This window comes from Sarcophilus harrisii, chromosome 4 (assembly GCF_902635505.1).
Source record: "Sarcophilus harrisii chromosome 4, mSarHar1.11, whole genome shotgun sequence".
Taxonomy (NCBI): Eukaryota; Metazoa; Chordata; class Mammalia; order Dasyuromorphia; family Dasyuridae; genus Sarcophilus; species Sarcophilus harrisii.
In genome coordinates this window covers 100,189,148-100,201,066 of record NC_045429.1, presented here as the reverse complement: position 1 = coordinate 100,201,066, position 11,919 = coordinate 100,189,148, and the positions used below count along the sequence as shown (strand labels likewise).

General features: G+C 38.6%; 1 protein-coding gene across 1 annotated transcript in view; it reads left to right on the top strand.

The window, feature by feature from the left end:
* The first annotated feature begins 3,702 nt into the window (after positions 1-3,702).
* RAB7B (RAB7B, member RAS oncogene family) overlaps positions 3,703-11,919 on the top strand; it is a 34,149-nt gene continuing 25,932 nt past the window's right edge. The window contains exon 1 of the mRNA XM_003767624.4: positions 3,703-4,115. The gene's annotated coding sequence lies outside the window, so the exon portion shown is untranslated. The remainder of the gene's footprint in view (positions 4,116-11,919) is intronic.

The following is an 11,919-nucleotide window of genomic DNA, read 5'->3' as shown; positions in this document are numbered from 1 at the left end:
AACTGTAGTATATGATGGTAATGGAACATTATTTTGTTATAAGAATTAACAAGCAGGATGAATTCAGAAAAACCTGGAAAGGGTTACATGAACTGGTACATAATGAAGTGAGCAGAACCAGAAGAATGTTGCATACAATAACAGCAATATTGTACAATAAAAAATTGTGAATGACTTAGTTATTTTCAGTAATACAATGATCTAAGACAATCTCAAAGGACTAATGATGGAACATGTTATCCACTTCAGAAAAAGAACAGAAAAAGTATCTCTGAACACAGATTGAAATATGCTATTTTTCACTTACTTTTTTCACTTTTTTATTTGAGCTTTCTTGTATAAAATGACAAATATGGAAACATGATCGCACATATATAACCTATATATTGTGTACCATTTCAGGGAGTAGGGAGAAATAGAATTTGGAACTCAAAAATTTCAAAAATGTTTTTTTAACATTACTTTAACATGTAATTGGGGAATTAAAAAAAAATTTAAGTGTTCAGTAAGTTTTTTCTGCTTTTATTTCACCCTATGGTTCTAAGAGGGGGTGGAGTTTTCATTTGATTTTTTGAAATAGGCTTTTTATTTAAAATATCATGTTTTTCAAGGAGGCTGATGATTCTTAAATTTATCTCAATTTAACCCATTCAGAGATAGAAAACCAAGCTGCCTTAGTATCCTAATCACATGAGAGCTTCTCTGGTGCAGGTATCTCACACATTTTAAGGAGTAACAGAGAGCTGGTGACACTAGATATGGCTAGTCTATAGATAGCCCCTCCAGGGGCTGTGGATACCTCCACCATTTATCCTTACCTTCTTGTTCCAGCCTCTCCCCTCCAATCCTGAGCTTCCACTCCCAGAGATTTGAAATTGGACTGTGAATTTTTCCTTGTAGGAGGTAAAAAAAATAAATTTATGCCATAATAAATTATTACACTATGTATTATTAATATGTTCAATTTTTTGAGAAACTTGCTTGAAATTCCCCAAAGGCTATAGTAGACTGACAGCACCCCTTTTATTAAGCCTGTCCTCAGAGAATAGACCAAGTTTTAGTTAATATCACTGAAAGACAAAACCAACAACAGATTGAGGACTGTGGTAGAGATGGGAAGGGTAGCTATAGAAAGCCCTCTCCACATAACCACAATGCCCTTTGGGAAATCTGGTACCTGAGTTTTTCTAGGATCTATGTCTGTCATCTGATATGACTATACTTTCTTAGAAAATCTTAGAAGATTCTTCCTGGAAAAATAGAGAAATTAGCTTTATATGGAAAAAAAAAAAAGAATCAAACCAGATGTGAGGAAGAACTTGCTGAATGTATAGGTAAAGATAGCCAAATTAGAGTGTGGAGCTAATGAAAATCCCATATGCTTAGACTCAGTGAGAATAAGTTTGTTATTTTGACATCAGTGCTTACAATTTGCTTTCATAACTTGTTTTTCAATATTAAGATAAGCATTTGTGGTACAGGTTGGTAAACAACATGTGTGTGTTCAAAAACAACTGATAAATATTTGGGACCCCTAGATTGGACAGACCACCAGTGGGAAAATCAGGTTTGGTGCACCTTATCTCATCCAGCACCAATCAAATTAATTGGTAAATAAATTAAATCACTAATCACTAATCAGAATTGGCATATAACCAGGTAACATTCACAGTTTAAACTATAAGAAACTGTCAGAGACCCCCAGCCTTCAGACTGACCTTATTGTTATTGTTGAGTATTTTCAGTCATGTCCAACGCTTTGTGACCCATTTGGGGTTTTCTTTGTAAAGATACTAAAGTGATTTGTCGTTTCCTTCAGCTCCTTTAACAGATGCGGAACTGAGACAAACAGGATTAAGTGACTTGCCCAGGATCACACAACTAGCAAGTGTCTGAGGCCAGATTTGAAGTCTGAAGAGGAGTATTGCTGATTTCAGGCCTTGTGCTATCCAGCTGTCCCCAGAATGGTCTGAGATCACAACCAAGTCTCCTTATTTCCCACACTTGAGAGTGAAGCATCCCTGGAACTCACTGAGGGCAGTGCTGATTGACTGATTGAGATTTACTGACTTGCCAAGCAACCACCTCAGAGACAGACAAATGGCCTCCAGCTGGGCAGAAAAGGAACCTTGCCATTGGGTGTCATGACAGGCTTATTGGGAAGTCCTAAGAAATCAAAATGTTTATTTGTTCCTTGGTGGTTAATGTTTACATTATCTAAGAGATAATGTAAACCAATGTTTGCATTTGGTTAATAAAGTTAATGATGAGAAGCATAAATCTAATTATTATTTCCATTGTATTAGCATAAGTAATGGTATTGATTTTGCTTATGCATCATACTTTATACTAAGCCATGTTGAGTTGTTATTCATCCTTTGTTCTTGAAGAAGATCAATAACATCATAGTGGTGATGTCTTGATTTGCAAGTGAATTGGTTTTAAGTGACACAGAGCTGTAAGAAGTCATTACCATCATTCTCTCCTCCACAGTCATCAGTGTCTAGTGTCAAGACATAGGTTAAGATGAGTGGCATTGGTTCAGGATGCAGTGGGAGGCTAGGTTAGTTAGGATACCGTCTGGAAGACCAGACGAGCATAGAACCAGAGAACTCTAGAACTGAAAAGCACCACAAAGACCATTTTGTTCAACCTGAATTGAAACAGCAATCTTTTCCTACAATATAATAATGATAATAATAATAATAATAAATACTTTCAAGATTACAGAGTACTTGACTTAGATTATTCTCATTTGAGTCACACAGCAGTTCTATGACATCATTACCATTCATCTCTATTTCATAAATTAGAAAGCTTAGATTCAGAGAGCTATTTAATTGGTCACCTCAGTCTGTGACAAGTGGTCAAATAGTCTCCATTTCAAGCTCTCCACTGGCAGGAAGGCCACTACTTTTTAAGGCAGTCATAGTATCAAAGAATTTCATGCTTCAAGGGACCCCAGAGGTTATCCAATACAACTTCTCCCAGCCTCATTTTATAGGTGAGATTGGACAAAATGCCCTCTACAAGTCCATTCCAGCCTGAAGAATCTATGCGAGTGAAGCCAATTGTTGGTCACCGCATTGTTTTCTGATTTGCTCCACAGACAGTAATTAGGCACAGCTTCTTCCAGGAAGCTCAAAATTACTCCAACTCTTGGTCTAATCTTAGCACTTTAAACAACTTCATTCTTCCCAGGAGCCCAAACCAACTCACCCATCTAGTCTCTTTAAACCTTCCACCCTTGCGGTAGCAATTTGTAAGAACTTGCCCAACGTCTTACAAGTCCTGCATGTGTCTGTTAGGGGTAGGACTTGGGGTGGGGGGAGGTGGAAGAAAGAGGGGAGAACTTCACGGAGGGAAAAAACCAGGAATCCGAGGTTAGAATTGGGTTTCCTAAATCCCTACCCAATATTCCCATTTACTCCACCCATCTTTTGGGATACCCGATGTTCTTTCACTAGGTCCACCTGACTAACAGCATCCATGCCCCCACCCACCCCTCAAAAAGGACAAATTTCCAAATTTGGGGATGGGTTCTAACTACAGAGGCAAAGGTTCCCAAAATATGTAAATTTTGGGTCTTTTCTGCGGCAGTTCTAGGAGAAGTGATTCTCCCTACCTCCAGCCCCACCCTACCCCCACCCTACCCCCACCCTCAGTTACAGGCACAGGATAACTCTCATTTCCTAATCCTTTCTCTTAGCAGACATATACGGACACACGGCCGGTCCCCCACCTGCCCCGTGTTGCAGGTTCATTTCCTTAAATCTCCAGACTCCCCAGTGAATGAAATTCTTTTCCAGGGACAGAATAGCAGCAGCTAACAACTTTGACTCTCCCCCTCCGCCCACAACGTTGATGTCATAGGACTCAGCCTCTTTTGCAACTTTCCCCTAGTCTGTGCACGAGAGGAATTGGGGCAAAAACCCCACTGGAGGAGGTGGCCTGCCTTATTTTCTCTTCCTGCTTCTTTCCTTCAAAGTCTCTTTCCCTGCTCTGGTGTCCCTAAGGGATTAGGCATGGCCCCTTGACTCCCAGAAGCCTCCCGGCTCCCTGCCTGGGCCGTGCGGTTGCCTTGATCCGAGTTGCTGGACAGCCACAGCCTGCCTGTGAGTAACTAGTTGGTTTTCTGTCCACGTGTTTGTCCGTCGGTCGGTCGGTCCGTCTGTCTGTTTGTCCGTCTCGGTCTGTCTCAGCTGCCCCAAAGGGAACTTGAGGGAACCTGGGTGCTCAGGGGCTTGGATCCAACCACAAAGGCGTTGGCGAAATTCTCCGCCCTACAGAAACAATGCCCGGTCCCTGCGAGAGTTGCCAGGGCAGATGTTTCAGAAAGAGCTTTGGCAGAGCTTCGCTTTCCCCTCCCCACCCCCAACTCCCTCCTTTTCAGGGAAAGCACGGGGCTCAACATGAGCTGGGCTGGGCTGGGCTGTGGTTCCTAAGCAGGAAGCTAAAGCCTGATCCCTCCTGAAGTTCTTAGGCTTGTGCTTTGGAAGGAACTGCTGAGTCAAAAATCTGGCCAGCTAACAGAGCAAGGCCTGCTGGGACACTGACCAGGAGCACTCAGCCCCACAGCACCTTCTATTTGCTCTCCCCCAGGCCACGCAGAGCAATAGAAAGGCTTGTGAAGTTGTGGGGAGCTGCATACCTACTACCCACACGCTGTGCTGTCACTTGCCCTGCTGGTCACTAAAAAAGCCCCCTTTCCCAGGCACTGTCACAGTTCCTAAAATTCCACCATTAGAGTTTTATTCCTTTGGCTTAATCCTTCAGTTATTTTTTTTTTAATTTTTTAAATAATAGCTTTTAATTTTTCAAAATACATGCAAAGATAGTTTTCAAAATTTACCCCTGCAAAAACTTGTTTCATATTTTTCTCCCTCCTTCCTCCCCTTCCCCTCCCCTATACAGCAAGTAAACTGACATAAATTAAACATGTGCAATTCTTCTAAATATATTTCTACATTTATCATGCTGCACAAGAAAAAACAATCAATCAACTATTGTTGAACTTAGTAGCCTTCAAGTTCCCTCCCAGATCGAATATTCTATGACTGGTTATGCAAAATGTGTTAGACTGAAAATCAAAAGATCTGGCCTCAGATTTAGCACCACCACTTTTTTTTGTTTTTGTTTTTGTTTTAGCCATGAGATCCCTAAGGTACCACCTTCCCCAACCCCCAGTCATCTCATTTTAGAAAAAAATAATTAACTAGAAATCATTTTTTTTCATGGGATCATAGGGACCCCAGGGACCATCTAGTTCAGTTTCCTAATTTTACAGATGTGGAAACTGAGGGCAAGGGAAGTTCAATGACTTGACCAGGGTCAGACAAGAATTATCAAGTAGGATTTTCATCAAGGTCTTCCAACTTCTGAGCCAATGCTTTATTCTTTACAGCATGCTTCTTCCCTTTTAAGGTATTCAGTATGTTTTACATATGTTATTACAGTTGATCTTGGCAACAGGATTGTGAGTTGATCACCATAAGGGTTGGGTTTGGAGATTTTTTTTTTGGCTCAGATATATGTTTTCGTGGGTGTTTGGCATTCTTCACTTGTTGACTATGAATTATAATTGTGGAGAGTTAACTAGTCCAATGGAAGATTCAACAAATTTCCCAGAATACCCAGCCATTATTGTCAGTCCATTGTGGTTTGGGAGACGGAACTCAGGTGTCTTTTAAAGTCCCGTTCCAGTTCTAACTAATTCTTATGCTCTTAAGTATCATTATCGTTACTTCATAAATGAGGAAATAGACTAAGAGAAAATTAGGAGACAAATCTGATCCTCTAAATGAAATCTATGAATATTTATAAAAAATATTAATTGCCCCTATTAATGTAAGGAGAAACATATTGCTTAAATAACCCCATCTTAGAAAAAAAAAGATAAAATGTTATTACTTAATATATATAATACAAATTGGTAAGAATGAAAGGCAGGATTCAAATTCAAGTCTCTCTTAACCCCAAGTCCAGTCCAGTTTGCACTGTACCACATTGCCTCTGAGGGTAGACCAGATGACTGTGAAGTCCTTTCCGAGACTGGGACTTGAGACCTAAAATTATAAATCATGGTCTCTGTCAACAAGGAACATAGACTGTAAGAAAGGAGGCAAAATTGAAACATAGGAAACAGAGAAAATTAAGTATTAGTACTTAATTAGTACCCACTTGGTACCATCTGACCATAATGGCAAAAGGAAGCAAAAAGAGGGAGAAATTAAGCATTTTGACTAATTTCTAATCTTCAAAGTAATCATTATTATCCATGAATTTCACTGAATTCTTAAAAATAATGGTGGGTACTATCTCTTTTAGTTTCTTTTCAGACCTGAGAGCTCCAAAATGTCATAGTGTCCAATTTCTCTCTCATAATAGTGTCAAATTGTCTCTCAGGACTGAGAGTGAATGAGTCCCTCTCCTAAGTGATGCTTAATCCAGGGAAATGATTCCCATTGAAGAAGAAGGGCAGGGCAAAAGAGGGACCAATGATTGTTGAGTCTGTGTTCTGTCTTTCCCATGACCCCTCATGCTTTCAACAGAATGGGAACTCTCTGGCTCTTGATTGATAGAGTTTCTCCATCTCTGATGGCTTGGGCTAAAAGGGAAGGTACCTGTGAAGGGGCTATTGGAAAATGGCCCTCAGAGGATTACAGCTCTGGAAGGACCTTCTTCAGGTGAGTCACCCAATGGCACTCAGTAGAGCAGGACTCTTGATGTCTTAGTCAACCTGCTCATGCCCAGGAACGTGCAAGTGGAAAAGATTTTTTTGTTTGTTTTTGTTTTAAGTTATTTTTATTTCTTTAAATATTTCCCAGTTATGTTTTAAAAGTTTAATAATCTTTTTTTAAATTTTGAGTTCCAAATTATTTCCCTCCCTCCTGCCCCTCCTTGAAAAGACAAAGCAATTTGATATTGATTATACATATGAAGTCATGCAAAATATATTTAGTGAAAAAGGTTTTATAAAGTCACCACAGATTCCCAACAAGGAACTGAGCAAAGAGACAACAGCTGTCTCCTTGGGAAGAAAGGGGAGATCTGAGTGAAAATTCCAGCTCTAATACTTAGCAGGCTAGTCTCTCTGTGTCTTTTTTCTCATAGAGAGGAGCCTTAGATATCACCCGATCCAGGTCCTGAGGAAACCAAGACCCTGAGGAATTAAGGGATGTGCCCGGTGTCACATATGTTATAATAGAATTTAATTCTTTTTACAAAGTAGTTTAATTCTTTGGTGGTAGAATTTAAAGGAGCAGCTAAGTGGTACTTTGGATGAAGTACTGGGCCCAGAGTCAGGAAGACTCATCTTCCTAAGTTCAAATATCGTCCCAAACACTTACTAATTGTAAGATCCTAGGCAAGTCACTTAACTCCGTTTACCTCTGTTTTCTCACCTGTAAAAAGAGAGGGAAAAGGCAAATCACTCCAGTATTTTTGCCAACAAAACTCCAAATGAGGTTGAGAAGAATCAGACTTTGCATAACAAGAAAGCAGAATTCAAACCCAAATCATTTAATGAAAGATCCAATGTTTATTCATTCAAAAAATATTTATTAAATTTCTGTGATATGTAGACTGCTGCACTTGTCTCTTTAGATAAATGCCAACACGTAATTATTATACATAACTTTGTATTACATAAAGCATTTCCTGATCAACTTCTCCCATTATCTCCCAGCTGTTAGTGCCTGTTGGTCAATAAGCACTATTATTAATAAGTACCAGGCACTATGCTAAGTGAGGATACAAAGAAAGGCAAAAAGACAATTTCTATTCTTGAGGAGTTCACAGTCTAATGAGATAGACAACTATGTACAAACAAATGATATGCAGAATAAATTGAGATAACCTATGCTCTAGAATTAAGAAGCATTGGTTAAGGCTTCCTGTAGCAGGAGAGGCTTTAGCATAGGCTTAAAGGAAGCCAGGAAAGTTGGAAGGCAGAGATGAGGAAGGAAGGAAGGAAGGAGAGCATTCTGGGCATAGGGATGAAAATGGCCAGACTCAGAGATGGAATGAAATATTTGAGGAACAACAAAAAGAACAGTACCACTGACTTGAGAGTGTATGAGGAGTAAAAAGATTGAAAGGAAAGGGAGCAAGTTGCAAAGGGCTTTGAATGTCAAACAGGATTTTATATTTGATCTTGGAGAAGACAAAGAGCCACTGGTGGTTATTGATTAGGTAGCTGACATAGTCAGACCTATAATAAAAGAAGATCCCTTTAACATTGAGTTGGCCTGCAGTAGAAAGAGACTTAGGGCAGGCAGACCTTATCTACCCCTATTGCGGTAATCCAGACTTGAGGTAATAACCTCCAGAGTGGTAGCAGTTTCAGAGGAGAGAAGGGGATCTATATGAGAAATGGTGTGAATGTAAATTCAACAAACCTTGGTGACAGATTGGAAATGGGAGATAAATGAGAACGAGGAGTTGAGGATGCCTCCCTGACCAATATTATTTGTATTTATTTTATGTGAATGGAAGAATAGAATATCTTCCTTCTCTTTCTCTTTCTTCTTCCTCCCCCTTTCTCTTTCTTTTTCTTCTGTTCACATAGGGAATCCTATTGGAAATATCAATTATTTCAGGCCAGAAATCCTGAAGGTCTTCTCCCCCTAGATTACATGTATGTGTGTGTATATGTATGTGTGTATATATACATGTACATATATATGTGTGTATTATATATATATATACATATATATAAAATCTATCTATCTTCTCCTAGATAAAAATATGTGTGTGTATATATGTATATATACACACATATATGTAGGTGTAGGGGTGTGTGTGTGTGTGTGTGTGTGTGCATCAATTAAATAAAAGAGGCCATTCTTTGCCTCATTTCTTGCCTGGTTTTAACCACTAATTGGTCATACTGACTCAGTCATATTGAGATTTGTTAGAAATCTTCACTTAAAAAGGTTTCCAGCAGTCATTTCCAGTTATTCTGATTTATATGGGGCCACTGGATCCAGGTGGCTCTGGAAGAGAAAGTAAGGTTGACCTTGCACATCCCCTCCTTCTCCCCTTCACTTAAATCCAATTCACTTGTATGCTATGGCATCACTTTCCTGATGCCATGGTCCTCTTGGAGAGCAAAGGACAAACAACAAGATAGAATGTAAACCCCTTCACTTATTTTCAATTATTTTCATTTTTGTCTTTCTTATTGCCTGGTACATAATAGGTGCTTAATAAATGTTTTTTAATTGAAAAACTTAAGTTCATTTTAAACTTTATTAACTTTAAAAGTATAAATGCTACAAATGTGCAAAAAAACAACATTTGAAAGTTTAATTTAAAATTTAAAATATTAATATGGTTCTTAGTGAAATTTGGTATAATTATTTTCTTATGCTATATATAACTCTATTCCACTTTTTAACTCATAATCCTTTCAGCAGTGACTAAAAGGATTGAATTTGTACTCTTAGCTTTAGAATCATCCAAAGAATGAAGTTTTTAATGTATACACAAAAGTTTTGATGTAACCCCACAAGAAAAAGTCCAGTGGAGATAGATGAGGTAACCATAGTAACCAAGCAAGAAGACCTTTCCCTACTGATCCATGAGGCCAAGAAAGTGTTATCCAGAAACTGTCACAAACTTGGTGAATAATGACAGGATGCCTCCTCTTATCAAAATTAAAAATTTTAATTTAGCATTCAAAAGTCACATAATGAAATAAGTAAATGAAATTTAAATCATAAAACATTCAAATGCTTTTCCTTCTAGGTTTGCAGTATTTATATTTCTGAAGTTATTAAAGCTCAAAATTACCTTAGGACTTTTGGTATACACTGTACTTGAGCTTTGAACTACTTGACTCACAGGATTACTTCATAGAAAGCACTTTGTAAAACCTTGAAGTGATGTGTCAGCCAACCAAACTAAGCAGTAGAAAGCAAAGACATAAATGAAACATTCTCTATCCTCAAGTAGCTTATATTTTAATGGGAAAGACGACATCCATCTCCCCTCCCCTTCTTTCCTCTCTCATTTTCTCTTTCTTCTCTCTCTCTCTTTCCCTTTCTCTCTCTCTCTCTCTCTCTCTCTCTCTCTCTCTCTCTCTCTCTCTCTCTTCTCTCTCCTTTCTCTCCTCTCTCCATCTTTCTCTGTCTCTTTCTCTTTCTGCCCTCCCTTCCCTCCCTCATTTCTTCCTTTCTTTTCTCTCCCCCTCCTCCTTTCCTTCCCTGCCTCTCTTTCTTCTCTCTCTCCCCAAATATGTATGTATATAGATGAATGTGTATATATGTGTTCAAACCCACAGAGAGACAAAATAATTGCAAAGTAACTTTGGGTAGGAAAGGGAAAATATATCTTTATTATGGTATCATAATAACATCATTGTATTGGTTGCCTGATTTAGGGCAATAGTTTAGAATCATCTATTAGACAATGTCAACACTTATTTAGTGCTTACCATGGGCCAGGCACTGTGCTAAGCACTAAAGATATAAAAAGAGGCAAAAGACAGTCCCTGCCCTCCAGAGGTTTACAATCTAATGGGGGAAACACATGCAAAGAAATATGTACAAATTGAGCTGTATACAGGTGATAAATAAGAAATATATAAATAAAAGAGAGGAATTAAAAGGGGTTAGGAAAGCCTCTTATAGAAAATGGGATTTTAATTGGTACTTAAAGGAAGCCTGAGAGGTCAGTAGTGGTACTTGAGAAGGGAGACAATTCCAGAGAAAATGGGAGACACCCAGAGAGAATGAGTGCTTGGAGCTGAGAGATGGAGTGTTTTGGTTGTTAGGTGGCACCATAATGCACAGAGCACTGGGGTTGGAATCAGGAAGACTCATCTTCCTGAGTTCAAATCCAGCCTCAGACACTTACTAGCTGGGTGACTCTAAACAAATCACTTAACCCTGTTTGTTTCAGTTCCTCATCTATAAAATGATCTGGAAAAGGAAATGGAAAACCACTCCAGTATCTGCCAAGAAACTCAAAATATCACGAAGAGTTGGACATGGTTTAAAATGACTAAACAACAAAAAGATAGCAAGTAGATGGAACACTGGATGGACTTGAGTCAGAAAGAACTGAATTCGAATCTGCCTTGTACAGGGTCTTAGTATAACAAGTTTTAGTTTCTCTGAGACTAAATTTCCCCATCTACAAAAACAAAGTTAATATTTGCTCTTCCCATCTCATAATTTACTTAACTTTGTAACTACTTACTTACAAAATAAGTTACTTACTTACTTGTATTTTGTATACTTTGTAAACTATAAAGATGGTGTGTTATTTTCATTTTTTTTAAAATTATACTTTCACTAGGCAAACTCTTGGGGTGGGGAGAGGATGAATTTCCAGAGCTGTGATTTTATCAATGTAGAAAGCTCTCCTTTTCAAGAATGCACAAGTACTTTGTAAACCCTAAAGAACTATAAAAAGATAGCTTATTATTTTCATTATTTTTTAAATTCACTTGGCAGGCTCTTGGGGTGGAAAGAGGATGAGTTTCCAGAGCTGTGATTTTATCAGTACAAAAAGCTCTTCTCTTCAGGGATGCAGATCTGCAATTCATCCTAACTTATCTTCTTAAGAGAATGGCCTGAGGCACTGAAAGATTCCTTGATTTACCCATAATTATATAGTTAAAATGGAGGCAGTGAATTTACAAAGGAAAGAATGATGACTAGAACTGGAAGACTTGGATACAGATCCCACCTCCGATCCATCTCCTGCTTCCCCATATTTGTACTGGTTGACCCCCATCCGTGGAATGTACTAGGTGTTCACTCCAACCTTCTAACCCTGCTGCCTTCACCTTCTATGTAAACTGTATACATCTTCTATGGACGTAGTTATTTATATGTTGACTCCCTAATTAAAATGGGAGCTCCTTGAGGTTAAAGTCTGTTTTTGCCTTTCTTTGTGCTAAGTATGGTG